Genomic DNA, 13,982 nt, shown 5'->3' with positions numbered 1-13,982 from the left:
CCCTGGGATCCAAAGGTTGATGGGCTGCAGCTGTAGGTCACACGGTGGAACACTTCTTCATTTCTTAAAAACAGATCTGTGAGGGTTCGGAGGGAGGGAAGGTGTTAAAGTAAATGATAGTGGGGGGCGGGGGGGAGGTGATGGTGGAAAAGAGAACTTGCATTCTCAGTTCTAAATCTCTAACCTTGGGCTTCCCTGGTGGCTCAGGGGTACAGAATCTGCCTGCCAGTGCAGGAGACACAGGTTCAGTCCCTGATCTGGGAAGATCCCACGTGCTACAGAGCAACGAAGCCCATGTGCTACAACTATCGAGCCTGAGCTCTAGAGCCTGGGAACCCCAGCTACTGAGCCCACACACCGCAGCTATGAAACCCGTGCACGCGAGCCCATGCTCTGCAACAAGAGAAGTCACACCAACCAGAAGCCCGTGCACTGCAACAGAGAGTAGCCTCCACTCGCTGCAACCAGAGAAAAGCCTTCCCAGCAATGAAGATCCAGCACGGCCCAAAATAAATAAAAAAAATATTTTAAGACTCTAATCTTAAGCTCCATTACTTTGGACACCTGATGCAAAGAGCTGACTCTTTGGAGAAGACCCTGATGCCCGGAAAGATCTAAGGCAAAAGGAGAGGGGGGGCGGCAGAAGATGAGATGGTTAGATAGCATCACTGACTCAATGGACATATCTGAGCAAACTCCAGGAAATAGTGACGGACAGGGGATCCTGGTGTGCGGCAAAGAGTTGGGCATGACTTACTGACTAAACAACAACAATCACAAAGACTCAGAACTTGGGGTGGGGGGGGAACACCAGAATCTGATGTGAGTGGATGGGATTAAACACATCATTGATCTCCCCAACGGCACCGATAAATGTCACTGATCGTTGCTGAAACAGAAAAGTTCTAAATATCAAATGATAAAGAATATCCAAAAAAAAAAAAAAAAATCAAGGGGTTACGATATACAGCCTGATGACTATAGTTAATTATACTTTACTGCATATTTGAAAGTTGTTACATGAGCAAATCTTAGAAGTTCTCATCACAAGAAAAAATGTACAATGTATGTATGGTGATAGATGTTACCTAGACTTATTCTGGTGATCACCTTGCAATACACACAAATACCAAATTATTATGTTTAGGTATACTTATTATGATACCTAAAACTAATATTATGTAAACTTTAATCTCAATAACCCCCCCCAAAAGAATTAAATATTTTAAAAAAGAATGTCCAGTGTCTTAAACCATAGGAGCAGGTCTAGATACAGAAATGTTTAGTTCTAAATCAGTAAATTGAGTATCTATAAGTCACTAGTTAGCCAATGATTATTCCAAAGAGGAGAAAGCTACAGTGAAATAAATCACCTGCTATGTAACAAATAAAAGTGAAGCCACATACTCCACCCATTCACATTCTTATCATCATTTCTTTTCAGGCTTCTGAATGCTTCAGAAACTGTTTTAATAAGAACATGTAACAATAGACCATAAATCCACATGATGGCCTTTTTCCTCACTAGCTGAGGGATATTTTCCCCTAGGCTTCTTTAGCTCTTATACACACCCAGCTCTAGCTTTTCTAGGGCTTCAGGTGTTTGCAGGATTCAAGCAAGATTGCAACTTTGCCCAGTAGGATTCCTAACAGGTATCTTTCTGCCATGGCCTAAAGCATAGGGTAGCAGTCCCCAATGTTTGCCTCACCAGGGGCTCGTTTCATGGAAGACAATTTTTCCCCAGACCAGGATGGGTGCAGGGGATGGTTTCAGGATGATTCAAGCACATTACATTTATGGTGCACTTTATTTCTATTATTATTCAGTTCAGTTCAGTTCAGTCACTCAGTCGTGTCCCATTCTTTGCAACCCTGTGGACTGCAGCACATCAGGCCTCCCTGTCCATCACCAACTCCCGGAGTTGACTCAAACTCATGTCCATTCAGTCGGTGATGGCATCCAACCATCTCATCCTCTGTCGTCCCCTTCTCCTCCCACCTTCAATCTTTCCCAGCATCAGGATCTTTTCCAATGAGTCAGTTCTTTGCATCACGTGGCCAAAGTATTGGAGTTTCAGCTTCAGTGTCAGTCCTTCCAATGAATATTCAGGACTGATTTCCTTTAAGATTGACTGGTTTCATCTCCTTTCTATCCAAGGGACTCTCAAGAGTCTTCTCCAACACCACAGTTCAAAAGCATCAATTCTTCAGTGCTCAGACTTCTTTATGGTCCAACTCTCACATCCACACACGACTACAGGAAAAACCATAGCTTTGACTAGACAGACCTTTGTTGGCAAAGTAATGTCTCTGCTTTTTAATGTGCTGTCTAGGTTGGTCATAGCTTTTCTTTCAAGGAGCAAGTGTTTTAATTTCATGGCTGCAGTCACTATCTGCAGTGATTTTGGAGCCCCCCAAAATAAAGTCTCTCACTGTTTCCATTGTTTCCCCATCTATTTGCCATGAAATTATGGAACTGGATGCCATGATTTTAATTTTTCAAATGTTGAGTTTTAAGCCAGCTTTTTCACTCTCCTCTTTCACTTTCATCAAGAGGCTCTTTAGTTCTTCTTCACTTTCTGCCATAAGGGTGGTGTCTTCAGCATATCTGAGGTTATCGATATTTCTCCTGGCAATCTTGATTCCAGCTTGTGCTTCCTCCAGCCCAGTGTTTCTCATGATGTACTCTGTATTTAAGTTAAATAAGCAGGGTGACAATACACAGCCATGATGTACTCCTTTCCCGATTTGGAACCAGTCTATTATTCTATGTCTGGTTTTAACTGCTGCTTCTTGACCTGCAGACAGATTCTTCAGGAGACAGGTAAGGTGATCTGGTATTCCCATCTCTTGAAGAATTTTCCACAGTTTTTTGTGATCCACACAAAGGCTTTGGTGTAGTCAATGAAGCAAAAGTAGATGTTTTTCTGGAATTCTCCTGCTTTTTCTATGATCCAAAGGATGTTGGCAATTTGATCTCTGATTCCTCTGTCTTTTCTAAATCCAGCTTGAACATCTGGAAGTTCTTGGTTCACATAGTGTGGAAGCCTGGTTTGGAGAATTTTGAGCATTACTTTACTAGCATGTGAGATGAGTGCAATTGTGCGGTAGTATGGACATTCTTTGGCGTTGCCTTTCTTTGAGACTGGAATGAAAACTGACTTTTTCCAGTTCTGTGGCCACTGCTGGGTTTTCCAAATTTGCTGGCATATTGTGCAGCACTTTCAGAGCATCATCTTTTAGGACTTGAAATAGTTCACTGGAATTCCATCACCTCCACTAGCTTTGTTTGTAGTGATGTTTCCTAAGCCCCACTTGACTTTGCATTCCAGGATGTCTGGCTCTAGGTGAGTGATCACACCATCATGATTATCTGCATTGTGAAGATCTTTTTTGTACAGTTCTTCTGTGTAGTCTTGCCACCTACTGTTACCTCATGTTAAGAACCTTTACCCATAGTTCTTCGGGCACTCTGTCTATCAGATCTAATCCCCTGAATCTATTTTTCACTTCTACTGTATAATTGTAAGGGATTTGATTTAGGTCATACCTGAATAGTCTAGTATTTTTCCCTACTTTCCTCAATTTAAGTCTGAATTTGGCAATAAGGAGTTCATGATCTTAGCCACAGTCAGCTCCTGGTCTTGTTTTTGCTGACTGTATAGAGCTTCTCCATCTTTGGCTGCAAAGAATATAATCAACCTGATTCCAGTGGACCATCTGGTGATGTCCATGCATAGAGTCATCTCTTGTGTTGCTGAAAGAGCACATTTGCTATGAGCGGTGCATTCTCTTGGCAAAACTCTGTTAGCCTTTGCCCTGCTTCATTTTATACTTCAAGGCCAAATTTGCCTGTTACTCCAGGTATCTCTTGACTTCCTACTTTTGCATTCCAGTCCCCTATGATGAAAAGGACATTTTTTTTTTTTTTTTGGTGTTAATTCTAGAAGATCTTGTAGGTCATCATAAAACCATTCAACTTCAGCTTCTTCAGCCTTAGTGGTTGGGGCATAGACTTAAATTACCATGATATTGAATGGCTTGTCTTGGAAATGCACAGAGATCATCCTGTCATTTTTGAGACTGCACCCAACTACTGCATTTTGGACTCTCTTGTTGACTATGAGGGCTACTCCATTTCTTCTAAGGGAGTACTTCTTGCCCACAGTAGTAGATATAATGGTCATCTGAGTTAAATTCACCCATTCCAGTCCATTTTGGTCCATTGATTCCTAAAATGTTGGTGTTCACTCTTGCCATCTCCTGTTTGACCACTTCCAAGTTGCCTTGATTCATGGACCTAACATTCCAGGTTCCTAAGCAATGTTGTTCTTTACAGCATCAGACTTTACTTCCATCACCAGTCATATCCACAACTGGGCATTGTTTTTGCTTTGGTTCCATCTCTTCATTCTTTCTGGAGTTATTTCTCCACTGATCTCCAGTAGCATATTGGGCACCTACTGACCTGGGGAGTTAATCTTTCAGTGTCCTATCTTTTTGCCTTTTCATACTGTTCATGGGGTTCTCAAGGCAAGAATACTGAAGTGGTTTGCCATTCTCTTCTCCAGGGGACCACGTTTTGTCAGAACTCTCCACCATGACCTGTCTGTCTTGGGTGGCCCTCCATGGCATGGCTCATCGTTTCATTGAGTTAGACAAGGCTGTGATCCGTGTGACCAGATCTACTAATTATTACATTGTGATATATAATGAAATAATTAAACAGCTCACCATAATGCAGAATCAGTGGCAGCCCTGAGCTTTCCTGAGTTTTCCTGAGCTCAGGTGGTAAATACAGATGAAGCTTCGCTCACTCACCCTCCACTCACCTCCTGCTATACAGCCTGGTTCCTAACAGGCCATGGATCGGTACCGGTTCGTGGTCCAGGGTTTGGGGACTGCTGGCATAGTGCAGTCCCCATCTGTTTCTGGGTTGGTGGCCTTTTCTGTGTAGGCTAATGACAGCCAGGGCAGCATCAGCTCCATCACATTAGTGCTCTCGGCAATGGTGAGGAGGGAGCCCAGGACAGTGTTCTCAGAGTGCTCTCGGGTGGGCTTGGCTGCCTCCTCTATCCCTGTGGGCCTTCTTCTCAGGGCTGGGTCCCTCTCCACTTTTCCTTCATCCAGCTCTCACCAGCCTCTCAGCAAGCAGCAGCGGTCCTGGTGCCCCCTCCAGTGTTCCGCATCCTCCTGGTTCACAGGCATCTTCTCAGGGCATTTTGTCTGAGTCCCTGCACCGAGCTGACCACGCCTGAGGAGAGACCTGGCTGTCCTTCAGTTCAGTTCAGTTCAGTCACTCAGTCGTGTCTGACTCTTTGCAACCCCATGAACCGCAGCACGCCAGGCCTCCCTGTCCATCACCAACTCCTGGAGCTTGCTCAAACTCATGTCCATTGAGTCGGTGATGCCATCCCACCATCTCATCCTCTGTTGTCCCCTTCTCCTCCTGCCTTCAATCTTTCCCAGCATCAGGGTCTTTTCCAATGAGTTGACTCTTTGCATCAGGTGGCCAAAGGATTGGAGTTTCAGCTTCAACATCAGTCCTTCTAATGAATATCCAGGGATGATTTCCTTTCGGATGGACTGGGCTGTCCTTGCTTACCCTCTATTTAGCATGTGCTCCTAGAGGGTCAGTCCCCTTGATACCATGTAGTTTCTGCTCTCAGAATGCCAAAAAGCTGGGGTTTCTCTGACTGGAAAATGGGTCATCACAGTTCCTATTGCATTTTTCCATCAGAACTTTTGAAATTGTGTTTATACTTTGACCAAATTATCTTTTCTCTACCATTTATAAAGACACTATGTATAAAACCTACTCTATAGTAATCATTTGAATTCAAATGCACTTATCTTCCTAAGTTAGTGTTTTTCAAACTGAATTCTATATCCTTTATGAAAATAAAAAAATTTTTTTTAAATTTCTTTTTATTTACTTATTTGGCTGCGCCAGGTCTTAGTAGAGGCACACAAGATATTTGATCTTCATTGTGGCATTTGAACCCTTGGTTGCAGCGTGTGGACCCTAGCTTCCTGACCAGGGATGGAACTCTGGCTCCCTGCATTGGGAGCATGGAATCTTATCCTCTGGACCATCAAGGAAGTCCCCTGAATCCTGTATTCTTACTCATTTTTTTTTTCTTTTAAAAGACACCTATGGTGGTACTCATCAGAAGTACTATTTGTCAAATATTTGGGGTTCCCCTCCTCCTTCCCCAGCCCATTACAGGGGTGGGATAGGATTGCAGTGATTGGCCTGCATGATTGATCCCTCTCCTTGAATCTGCCAAGGACTTGTAAGTATTTACTTGCTGAAGAAGGACCCTAAAGAACTTCCCCTTTTCTGCACTGGTCCAGGAGCGGCTGCTGGGACAACCTGGATTAAAGAGAGAGAACCTTACGACAAGCTCACAACCCCTTATTCTTCAATGAAGGGTAGCTCCTGCTCACTGCAACTAGAGAAAGCCCGCGTATAGGAACAAAGACGCAGCATACCCAAAAATGAATAAATAAATAATACAAAAACTAAATGATGCCTCTGCTTATTAACTGGTATTCAGAAAACTGGCTCAGTGTTGAGACCAATAAAGATAGATCCCTACTTCACAGAGGCAGTGGGGCAGATGAACAAGTCTGAATGTGGCAGTTAGAGCCGTAAGCGAATAGGAGAATGTCTGTGGCCTTTGGGTGCAGACGGTTTCTTAAACAAAACCCAGGAAACAATCAATAAGCAAAAATATTCTGATCTGACTGTGTCAAAACATTTAAGGATTTAAGAATTTTTGCTCAATGGAAAAAAGAGAAAACAGGCAAAGTTAATGGGTAGCTAAAACAGTGAAGCAAAGATACTTGCAATGTCTAAAACCAACAACAGGGTAAAATTGAGAATAAAAAGGTGATCCTGTAAATTGAAGGGGACGATCAAATCCATTAAGTCTAAAAACCCCAGAAAACTCAATACACATGGGCCAGGATACGGCGAGGCCATCCACAGAGGAGAAACACAAATAGCAAAGCACAAAGTGAGCTGAGCCTCACTCATAACCAGAGATGTGCAACCTAAAACACTCCGGAGGCTGGCCAAAGTGAGAAAATAGGAGTACCAGATGTGTGAGGGGGACACTCAGTGGGTACACACAGAAAGCAAGCTGGCGTTACTGACTCCTGGGCAAACGTCCAGACAAAACTGTAATTCAAAAAGATACACGTACCCCCCATCGTAACTGCAGCACCATTCACAACAGCCGAGATCATGGAAACAATCTAAATGTTCCTTGACAGAGGAAAGGATAAAATAGATGTGATACATATATATTGGAATACTACTCAGCCATAAAACAGTTCGAAAAAAATGCCATTTTCAGCAACACGGATGGACTTAAGAGACTGTGATACTGAGTGAAATAAGTCAGAGAGAGAAAGACAAATATATCATCACTTACATGCGGGATCTTAAAAAAGTGATACGCATGAACTTATTTACAAACAGAAACAGATCCACAGATTTAGAGACCTAACCTGTGGTTGCCAGAGGGGGAAGGGGAAATATTTTCACTGCGATAGATAATAATCGACTTGAACTTTAGAGGCTGGTTGTTTTTAGACAGCCCAGTGTACCATATAGTTTACAGAACTGTGGGATGAAATACTTCATGAACTGGAGACCATGTTTCACTCAGTTGTCATCAAAGTCTGTTCCCCACTAATTTTAGATCAGCCTGTATAAACACAGCATGTTCACGGTTATGAATCACAGAGTGGATACTTGAATTGTCTTTAGCGAAATTTGTCCATGCCAGGCTTCAAAGGGAAGAATTTAAGCCTGGACATTCCACTAGTGATCAACACATGCAGCAAATACTTAATCTCTATTGTATTTGGTGGCATAGAAATAATCATGTTGAGCATTCATCCAATAAAACTTTTTCAGTGTCAAGATCTAAACTGATAGTGGTGTGTGGGCTCTGATACATAAACAGGAAAGAAAACAAGGATTTGCCTTTGAGAGATGGTACAACAACTGTTCACCAACCAAGTTGTTCAATCCTTGCAACTGCACAAGTGGAACTTGTGCTTAATGTCAGTGAAAGAGCAGAATACAGAAAAGTGGGCCTATTATATTGAATCAAAAAGTCAATGAATCTTGGAAGTTTTGTTTTTTTTATAAAGAATACTGTTTATCAAGTTTATGTGGAGCGAGGGCTTTCCTGAGAACTGCATACAACTTGAACTCCGAGAGCTCAGGAAACGATTGTTCAACAGATGGAAACTAATGTTATTTGTGCTTCTTGATCAGTGACTCTCATCCTAACTGAGTATGAGAACTTCTGGTTAATGTCAAAGAATTTAACGATAGGAAAGTGAAAAAGTGTTAGCTGCTCAGTCATGTCTGACTCTTTGAGACCCCATTGACTATAGCCTGCCAGACTCCTCTGTCCATGGAATTCTCTAGGCAAGAATACTGGAGTAGGTTGCCATTTCCTTCTCAAGGGGATCTTCCTGACCCAGGGATCAAACCTGTGTCTCTTGTATTGCTAGAAGATTATTTACCATCTGAGCCACCAGGGAAGCAACTGTGGTTTTACTTCTGTTCATTGAGAATTCAACATAACACAGATTTACTATGAATTTAATAATGCCTTTCAGTTCATTAGTCAGTATCCATCACACAGCATCTGTTTTCATCTGAGAAAATAGTATGTATTTATCCAAAATGTACTCTGCATATAAGTTAAGTAAGCAGGGAGCCTTGACATATTCGTTTCCCAATTTGGAACCAGTCCATTGTTCCATGTCTGCTTCTAACTGTTGTTTCCTGACGTGCATACAGATTTCTCAGGAGGCAGGTAAGAGGGTCTGGTATTCCCATTTCTTGAAGAATTTCCCACAGCTTGTTGTGATCCACACAGTCAAGGGCGCTTTAGCATTGTCAATGAAGCAGAAGTAGCTGTTTTGTAACTTATATGCAGAGTACATCATGTGAAACGTTGGATTGGGTAAAGCACAAGCTGGAATCAAGATTGCTGGGAGAAATATCAATAACCTCAGATATGCTGATGATACCACCCTTATGGTGGAAAGCAAAGAGGAACTAAAGAGCTTCTTGATGAAAGTGAAAGAGGAGAGTGAAAAAACTGCCTTAAAAGTCAACATTCAAAAAACTAAGATCATGGCATCTGGTCCCATCACTTCATGGCAAATAGATGGGGAAACAATGGAAACAGTGAGAGACTTTATTTTCTTGGGCTCCAAAATCACTGCACATGGTGACTGCAGCCATGAAATTAAAAGATACTTGCTCCTTGGAAGGAAAGTTACGACAAACCTAGACAGCATATTAAAAAGCAGACACATTACTTTACCTACAAAATTCCAACTAGTCAAAGCTATGATTTTTCCAATAGTCATGAATGGATGTGAGAGTTGGACCATAAAGAAAGCTAAGCACTGAAGAATTGATGCTTTCCATTTGTAGTGTTGGAGGAGACTCTTGAGAGTCCTTTGGACAGCAAGGCGATGACACCAGTTAATCCTAAAGGAAATCCACCCTGAATATTCACTGGAAGGACTGATGCTGAAGCTGAAGTTCCAGTACTTTGGTCACCTGATGTGAAGAACTGAATCATTGGAAAAGACCCTGATGCTGGGAAGGATTGAAGGCAGGAGGAGAAGGGGAAGACAGAGGATGAGATGGTTGGATGGCATCACTGACTGAACGAACATGAGTTTGAGCAAGCTCCAGGAGTTGGTGATGGACAGGGAAGCCTGGTGTGGGGCAGTCCATGGGGTTGCAAAGAGTCGGGCATGACTGAACGACTGAACTGAACTGAACTGATCCAAAATGTATTCATTCCTTCTACAGACAAGACTTGGTTGTAAAGGGTTTTTAGACTTCGGCAGTAACTTGATGGTCCCTAAGGATCAGTGGTCCACTGGGCAGACTGCCACAGAATTCTTCCATTAGCTCTGGGCTGAGATAACATCTGCTGGGAGGCAGGAATGTGTGAGCAAGACTTCTCTCTAGTCACCCTCCATGCTCAATCCTTTGTTGTGGCTGTTTAGCTGTTAAGTCCTGTCCAACTCTTTGCAACCCCATGAACTGCAGCATGCCAGGCTTCTCTGACCTTCACCATCTCCTGGAGCTTGCTCAAACTCATGTTCGTTCAGTCAGTGATGCCATCCAACCATCTCATCCTCTGTCTTCCCCTTCTCCTCCTGCCTTCAATCCTTCCCAGCATCAGGGTCTTTTCCAATGAGTCAGCTCTTTGCATCAGGTGGCCAAAGTATTGGAGCTTCAGTTTCAGCGTCAGTCCTTCCAATGAATATTCAGGGTTGATTTCCTTCAGGATGGACTGGTTGGATCTCCTTGCAGTCCAAGGGACTCTCAAGAGTCTTCTACAGCACAATTCAAAAGCATCAATTCTTTGGCAGTTAGCTTTCTTTACGGTCCAACTCTCACATCCATACATGACTACTGAAAAAATCATAGCTTTGACTAGACAGGCCTTTGTCGGCAAAGTGACAACTCTGCTCTTTCATACACTGTCTAGAGTCATCATCGCTTTTCTTCCAAGTAGCAAATATATTCCTAGGGATGGTAACAAAGATCTGCTCTTCTAGCATAAAAGTGTCCTTGGTTCAGGCCATTTCCACCAATATTCCCTAAGTTCTTTTCCTGGGAAGGATATAAGGACTTCTTCACTCTTTAAAACTTCCTTTATTCAGCCACCTTAAGAAACATACAGCCACTATTTGGAGAAGGAAGGCTTGCTCTCAATCAGGTCCCCCTTTGGTACATGAAATTATACTTCCTTCCTTCCAACAGCACCGGATTAAAAGAAAAATGAAGACAGCAGAGATTCATATTATTTGTTCTAAACCAAGAAATACAGCCATCTCCAGATATCCTGGGCTTTGTCCCTTTTGATGGCAACCCACTCCAGTACTCTTGCCTGAAAAATTCCATGGACTGAGAAGCCTGGTAGGCCACAATCCATAGGGTCGCAAAGAGTCGGACACGACTGAGCGAATTCACTTCACTTCACTTCACCCACATGAAGAAGCATTGCTATGCCAACACAATCTGGATGTTCTGCATCCAGCCACCTGTTTTTGTTGATGTTGTTGTTCAGTCACTAAGTTGTGTCCAACTCTTTGTGACCCCGAGGACTGCAGCACGCCAAGCTCCTCTGTCCTTCACTATCTTTCAGAGTTTGCTTAAACTCATGTTCCTTGAGTCAGTGATGCTATCCAACCATCTCAGTCTTTTGCCTTCAGTCTTTCCCAGCATCAGAGTCTTTTCCACTGAGTTGGCTCTTCCCATCAGGTGGCCAAAGTAGATGGATATTAATTTTTATTTTCTCCAGGGAAGGGAAGATTTAGCCCTTAAAAACCTAGCACCTGATACCTTTTATACCATCCACCTGAAGGGGACCTCTAGGGGTTGAAACAAACGGATCCTATTGTGTTTTCTTCCTTAGGATTTAGTACAATACTCTCATGGTTATCTATATCAAAGAAGCATGTCTGTGTACACCAATAATCTGTGTGCACCAAAAATCAACTGAGCCCTGGAGAATTTAAACGATTTCACTCAGACTGCATCGTTCTTCTTAGGATTAGTTCTGGAAGAAAGGCAGTCTTCCTGGTGGGTTGAAGAACTAGAGGGTTGTCATGGTAACAGCAGCTCTGGATTAAGAGTAACACCCAGAAATTCCTGCCGGGGAGTGGGCGTGCAAGGTTCTGGAAGCTGTGCCCATCACAGCCTCCACAGCAAGGAACACTTTCACAAAGAGCTAGGATTTTCTCAATTATTCCCAGTAGGGAAGCACAGTAATTTGGATCGCAGAGACTGATTTTGCAAAAAACATAGGGGTGGGCCAAATGGCACAGGAACAAAACACTTGAAAAAGCTGCCATCTTCCTCTCTCACACACGGACAGAATGTGAAGATTTCAAAGATGGGTATTAGAGGACCATTCTCCTGGCCAGTGTTCAAAAAAGCAGGAACAGATGCACACTCACTCTCTATTCGATCATAGAAAGACCCAGAATGAAAGTAACTGAATTAGGCATTTTCACAATTCTCACAAAAAAGACCAAGCAATATGAACAGAGTAAAAGAAGCCTGTGTGGCTTATTCATTTTGTTTTGTATTTTAATTAATTTTGTTTGTGATGCCACCAGGGCCCGGGCTAGATCAGGAAAAGGCAAATGCTTCTCTGGGTTACCACGGGGGTGCTGGGGCTGGAAGACGAGGACTATTGTTTCCAAGGGCAAGGATCAGCTTTTGAGAAGGAAAAAGGGAGGGGTCCCTGGTTCCCAGATTACATAACTAATGAATGAGGAGCTGACGTGACTCTGTCACGACTATGTAAAGCTTGGAACTCTCCCTCTACTGTTGTAATCTGCATCATTTTGCCTGGAGAGTTTGCTGGAATTTCAGCTTTAGGGAGAGTGGACCAGGTGAACAGAAGTGCTTTGGTTCCGTGTCTGGATCTAGAACATTCCTCCAGGTGGAGAGGCCAGTGGCTGGAGGGGGACACCTGGGTCTCTGGCACGGCTGGCCCGTGTGGGACCCAGCTGGAACAGGTACTCAGCCACCGTCGTCTCTACAAAGAGCAGGGGGCCAGTGATCAGGAGGGCTAGCGTCTGACCTCCAGACAACGGATGGATGAGGAAAGACACAAGCAGTGAGCCTACTTTCAAAAGAAGGTAAACAGGGGCCAGGGCCTCAGTGGAACAAGCTACAGTTCAAGTCCAGATGAAGACCTAGAGTAGAAACCGGGGACTCAGTAAGTTGTAGACATGAAATAGGTACAGCGTTCTGCATGTGTGTGTGTGTGTGTGTGTATTTTTTGAAGGAATATCACTTCATATCAAGGCTTGAAAAGTTAGTTTTTTAAAAGGGAACTAGGGATTGAGGAAGAAAGAGAAAGCCTAGCAGGCACCTGGAGGAAGGCGGGGAGCCTGCAGCTTGTATCTGACACCGGGAAATCCTAGGTCCCATTCTCTAGGCAGGCCAGGCATCCCGTGTCTTCTCGCAGGCGTCAGGGTCCATGGTGGTCTGGGAGAGATGGTGAAGCTAGAAACTGAAAACCTTTGGCATCCACCCCTGGGGACAGCTGGGAAGGTGAAGACCAGCCTAGTGACAGGGTGACCAACTCACCCCGTTTGCTTGAGATTGTCTCTGAGTTTAGGTTTGAAACCAGTTTTCTACAGATCTTCTGGTCCTGGACACTCAAGGACAATTGAGCACCCTAGTGGTCACCATCTGAGCCCATTAGTTGTCCTGGCTTCTGCAGATCTCATTACTCGTTAGAAAGACATCCTCAGACACTGGGACTGACTGATATCACTGTATGTACATATGTAATGATATATATATATTTGTATTTGTATCTGGGTATCTTCCTAGGTGGTACAGTGGTGAAGAATCTGCCTGCTAATGCAGGAGATGCAAGAGATGTGGGCTTGATCCCTGAATTGAGAAGATCCCGTGGAGAAGGAAATGGCAACCCACTCTAGTATTCTTGCCTGGGAAATCCCATGGACAGAGGAGCCTGGTGGGCTACAGTCCACGGGGTTGCACAGAGTTGGACATGATTGAACAACTGAGCTCACACACATGTATTTATATTTATGTGACACTGATGCTGAGTGCTTCTCTCTCACAGTTCTGATGGATATTATACTTCTCAAGCCTTCAGAGCAAGAAGCATACTGCCTGGTTATTTCACAAGGGCCTCTGGCGGGTGAGTGTCAGGGAGGGGAGAGAAGGCCTGTCTCCTAGGGTTCCTCACACAAAACACTGCTCTCCAGGAAGGTGCCCTGAAAATCTGCCTGGCCCGCTCCAGGGTGGAAATCTCATTCATCAAAAGATATGTGACTTGGATTCCTCGTTCAATTAAAGCCATGTGATGCTCTGAAACATTCTCCCTAGAGATCTATACCAATTAATGAGAGTCCTCAGACCTGGAAGA

At 43.6% G+C, this 13,982-nt stretch overlaps 1 protein-coding gene across 3 annotated transcripts in view; it reads right to left on the bottom strand.

The window, feature by feature from the left end:
• SLC22A3 (solute carrier family 22 member 3) overlaps positions 1-13,982 on the bottom strand; it is a 93,921-nt gene that overhangs the window by 33,428 nt on the left and 46,511 nt on the right. The gene's annotated exons all lie outside the window — the stretch shown is intronic.

Source organism: Dama dama, chromosome 26, assembly GCF_033118175.1.
Source record: "Dama dama isolate Ldn47 chromosome 26, ASM3311817v1, whole genome shotgun sequence".
Classification (NCBI taxonomy): domain Eukaryota; kingdom Metazoa; phylum Chordata; class Mammalia; order Artiodactyla; family Cervidae; genus Dama; species Dama dama.
Note: the sequence above shows the minus strand (reverse complement) of the source record. Positions and strands in the feature narration are given on the sequence as shown.